Source organism: Halichoerus grypus, chromosome 10 (assembly GCF_964656455.1).
Source record: "Halichoerus grypus chromosome 10, mHalGry1.hap1.1, whole genome shotgun sequence".
Taxonomy (NCBI): Eukaryota; Metazoa; Chordata; class Mammalia; order Carnivora; family Phocidae; genus Halichoerus; species Halichoerus grypus.
In genome coordinates this window covers 124,147,102-124,152,010 of record NC_135721.1, presented here as the reverse complement: position 1 = coordinate 124,152,010, position 4,909 = coordinate 124,147,102, and the positions used below count along the sequence as shown (strand labels likewise).

The following is a 4,909-nucleotide window of genomic DNA, read 5'->3' as shown; positions in this document are numbered from 1 at the left end:
ACTTCATTATAGCAGCCCCAGGAAATGAATTTGCCAGCTATGAGACATCCCCAAGCCCCCAATTCCTCCCCCACAGGGTTCTTAGGATGATTGCCTCAAATAATGCATGTAACATGCTAAGTATGGAGCTGCTACATGGGAAGTGCTCACTAGATGGATGGTTGCTCTTGTTGTAATTGAAATAGCAAGCCCCCTCCCCCTGCCACACAAACAACGGCAGGGAAGGGGGTCCTTGGACAAGTGGACAATTGAGCCCCATGCTCCTTCTATTCTTCAGACTCCAGAACGGTCTGCCCCCACATCTGACCTGACCCAAAAAAGTAAAGAACAAAAGTTTTCATGTTGAAGTGGCATGAAAGTCACCCAGGTTTTTGTGTAGCTTGGGGTAGCCATTAAGAGGTAGATGACCCGTCGTGGGTTTGCTTCCCTTACTGGTTCGGCCCGGTCTGGAGACAGGAGAAGGGGAGATGCCACTGCTCTGCAGAAGAACATAAAGTACCACGACTTGATGGACTGTAGCAGTTAAGGTTCTCAGTTGCCAACAACAGAATCCACTCAGGTTAGTTTAATTGGACAATGAGTTTATTTAAACACAAAGCCAAAGAATTTGAAGTTAGACAGGAAAATGTACAGTATCACCAAGGGGAGAAACGACCTTCTTCAGCAAAAGTACTCCTGCCACCATAATGCTCGGAACTGGGTGAAATTCCACCACTGTCGACCCCCAAAGTCCAGTGATAGTGGGGGATGCAGATGAGGACATAATGAGGATGAAGTTGGGGAAGAGTCCTGGCTTTGAACCTCTCACTCTATGGTCACTCCACTAGAGAGAAGACATGCTCATGCACTCATTCATTCATTCCACATATATGTACAGACTGTCTCCTATGTGCCAGGAACCGTGCTAAGTGCTAGAGATGAAGTGATGGGGAAAAAATTAGGTGGGGGGCACCTGGGTGGATGCACCAGTTGAGCATCCAACTCTGTTTCGGCTCAGGTCATGATCTCAAGGTCATGAGATCCAGCCCCAAGTCGGGCTCTTGCTCTGCTTGGAGTCTACTTAAGACTCTCTTTCCCTCTTCCCCTGCATCCCCCCACCCTTTCTCTCTCTTGAATAAATAAATAAATCTTTACAAACAAACAAAAAAACAAAGGTGCAAATTCTTGCTCTTGTCGTACTTCAAGTCTACTGGGTGAGATGGAGCTAAACCAAGTAGGCCCACGGGGAGAAAGAAAGAGGCAGGGTTCTGCTGAGGAGGGATAGGGATGAGGAGGCCCTGCATGGGGCGTCCTTGGACTTCAGCAGCTCAGGGCAGCTCAGTTGCTAGGCTCTCTGCAAGGAGAAAGAAATAGGCTGGCTGTCATCACTGAAGCCCCTGACCCGCATAGCTTAGGCATTGATGGGTCCTGGATCATCTCAGAAATGAGCAACCTCAACCTCCCCACGATTGGGATGACTGTCAAGAAGGAAATGAGTTTGCCAAGCCCGGGTGGTGGCTGCTCATGAGCACTGCAGATCGCTCTGTAGGGTGGCTGCCCCAATGTTCCCATCTGAAAAGGGGGGCACAGGTGGGCCGGCTCAGATGATCTTGGGGCACCACTAGCAGGGACAGTCTGCCGAGTCCCTGGAGGCTGTGCTCAGTCTGTGGTTTCACAGGACACCGCGGCCACTTCTCCTTAGGAAGGAGTGAGGGGCATGGGGCCCCTGAGCACCACCCCTTCCCTAGCCCTGTGCCCCACCCTCCCTGCCCTGCGCCCCACCCCACGCATCTGTTTCTGGCTCCTTCTCACCACCACAGGTGCAGATGCAGTCCAGCCCATCCAGGAGACTGTTCGCCTTCCCTCAGCAGCCACCGCATGCAAAGGCCTGGAGTGGCTGGCGTGGTGCTGAAGAACCACTGGATCTTCAGGGCCCTGCAGCAACCCAGGTAGGGAAGCCTCAGGAAGAAGGTGGGCCACAGGCCTGCCGGGGTGCTGCTCTGGGTCAATGATGGGGTGTCCGCACAGCTCGGGCTGCACAGTGCACAGCTGAAACAGCCTGCATGCCTCCAGATAGAGAGTGGTAAGGGGTGGGGAGGATGAAGTGTGCAACCTCCATTCGGTAGTCTGCTTTCTAGGGCATTATTATTGATTTTGGTAGATGTCACAATGACATGGTGATCATGTAAAAATTATATATCCTTAATGAGGTATTTCTGAATTCATTGGCGTGATGCCTGAGATTAGCTTCAAAAAACTCCGTTCAAATTCAAATAAGCAATATTCTCCATATGTTGATCATTGCTGAAGCTGGAGGATGGGTATGTGGGGATTTATTATACTATTCTCTGTATTTTTATGTGTGTTTGAAAGCTTTCACTATTAAAAAAAAAGTTTTAAAAGAATCATGCTGTAATGAAGAAAAGCATGGAAGAAAGCATATCAGCATGTTAACTGGCTGCCCCAAGGGGATGGGAATAATGGGATATTGGGGGGGGTGACGTTGTGATTTATAATAAGAAATATATATTTGATCTTCCTCCCTTTCCTGGCACAAAGCTCCTAAAACACTTGGAATTCCGTAAATGATGGAGCCATAAAAGCCTCTTTCGCTACCTTTGTGAGGTGACTTTTGGAAAGCCCCTAGCTAACCAAAAGAGAGGGATTCCCCTGGCAACAGTGTGAGGGGAACCAACAGTGTGATTTAGGGTTGGAAATTTCAGCCCCTTCCCCTGCCTTAGAGGAGGGGAAAGGGGCTAGATATTGGTTTAATCACCAATGGCCAATGATTTCATCAATCATGCCATTGCGCTGAGATTTCTATTAAAAAAAAAACCAAAAGGACAGGGTTCTGAGAGCTTTAGGGTTGGTGAACACATGAAGGTTTGGGAGAGTGGCATCCTTGGAGAAAGCATGGGAGCTTTGCACCCTTTCCCATTACCTTGCCCAATACATCTCTTCTATCTGGCTGTTCCTGAGTTACATCCTTTTATGATAAACCTGTAAGCTAGTAAGTAAAATGTTTCTCTGAGCCTCTAGCAAATTAATCAAACCCAAAGAGGGGGTCAAGGGAACCTCCAATCTGTAACCAGTTGGTAAGAAGCACAGGTAATAATCTGGACTTGCAATTGGCATCTGAAGTAAGAGGGAAATGTGTGCAGTTTTATAGGACTGAGGCTTTACCTGTGGGATCTGTCACTATTTCCAGGCAGATAGTGTCAGAGTTGAGTTAAATGGTAGTGCACCCAGTCAGTGTCCACTGAGAAATGGAGAACTATTTGGTGGTGTTGGAAAAAACAAACACCTACCAGTGAAGGGGTTCAGAACAAGTCTTCCCAAAATGTGCCACTTTGGCATGTGGTCTATTTTAAGCTAAAGGCAGCTGAGACCCTGTGGGCTCAAGAGAAATTTTTACACCTCCCTTAACTACCTAGAAGAATCTAAATTGGGGATCTTTTACAGAATAAGAGTTAGTACCAGAGATAAATGTTATCTGACTGACTCATCTGTATGGCAGGGCAAACATCTAATTACCAAGCATCTGCCCTTCTTCATATTGCCCTGTGACTTGCCCTCATCCCCCTTGAAGCCCCAGGCCCCTATGCCATTCCTTAGCCCAGGAGGGCCTACAGACCTCATTTTACCTTTCTGTCTTTGAACTGTTCATGCATGTGGGGTTTCTGGAAATACAAAATTAAATTTGATTTTCTCCTGTTAATCTGTCTCATGTCAATTTAATTCTTAGGCCAGCCAGAAGAACCTTTGAAGGACAGAGGAAAATTTTTCCTCCCCAACACTGGAGAGGGAGTCTTAAAATTTTATTTACACATCTTTATGGCCTTCCACTAGTTATAATAAGCATATATGACTTTTGTAATTCAAAAATAAATAAATATTTAAAATAAATATGCCACAATATTTGCAACAAATAAGTAATATTGTAGAAGAATATTGACATCAGGAAATGGCTGCAGGATATTGTGGAGTAAGAAAGCACTGCATCCAGTGACATCCTGGCATTGTGAAGAATAGAACATGTGCTATTCTTTTTTCAGCAGATCCCTTCTTTCAAATGAAATCTTACCAAAAGAAATCTGTCTGGTAAGTACCTGGGTGTGGGACCTGGAGTCCCATCCTCAGCCCTCTCACTGTCCCCCACCTTCCTACCCCTTCCTACCCCTCCCTACCCCAGTACCCCCAAGGCTCAAGGAGCATCTTATGCAAACTGGACTTCATTTCCTTTAAGCTCTTAGTGATTCCACTTACTGGCTGTGTGATTTTAGGTAAGAAAATTAACCACTCTGAGGCCAACAGCAGCCTGGTCAGTGAAGTGAGCACAAACAATAGTCCCAACCTCAGATTTGTTGAGAGGATCAGAGATGATACGTGTAAAGTAAGTGGCAATTAAATAATATTCACTAAGTATTAGTTATTTGAGTAGATATTAAATGTACTTGATAAATTCTAATTTAATGCTCCTGGTTGATATTCAAGCTATAAATAACCTGGGACAAAATTGCCTATGAAAAGCCCTTGAACCTCACCCCAACCCATCGAAGCACAATAGACTCATCCCCAGTGACCCTCCACCCTGGAGACCAACACAGCCAGATTTTCCAATGGTGGGATAATGGTAAGATGCTTTTTTTTTTCAGCATCAGATTAAGTAAATGGCTTCCTTTTAAGGATTGCAGTATATATATATATATTTAAAAACCCACACACATATTTTATGCCAGCTAAAGTTTTAAAATGTATTATCTATCCAGGAATCAGAAAAATAACTATTATATATTTTAGGTCTGAGTTGTCAAAATGTAAAATATCTTCATGAATATTAAGTCTTAAGTCTCTGAATTATTCAGTGTGTTTATTCAGCCACAGACTTCTTAACCCCTTCAATAAACTATCAAGTAAATAGGGGGAAATT

The 4,909-nt window shown here is 45.0% G+C and overlaps 2 long non-coding RNA genes across 2 annotated transcripts; one reads left to right on the top strand and one right to left on the bottom strand.

Moving 5' to 3' along the window:
* Positions 1-564: 564 nt before the first annotated feature.
* On the bottom strand, positions 565-1,877 carry LOC144379293 (uncharacterized). The gene is made up of 2 exons (XR_013442071.1): positions 1,792-1,877; positions 565-1,333 (listed from the first exon to the last, which is right to left on the bottom strand). It is a non-coding gene; the product is annotated as an uncharacterized LOC144379293 (long non-coding RNA).
* LOC144379292 (uncharacterized) lies at positions 1,811-4,606 on the top strand. Its single transcript, XR_013442070.1, has 4 exons — positions 1,811-1,928; positions 4,038-4,080; positions 4,263-4,372; positions 4,474-4,606. It is a non-coding gene; the product is annotated as an uncharacterized LOC144379292 (long non-coding RNA).
* The last annotated feature ends 303 nt before the right edge of the window (positions 4,607-4,909 follow it).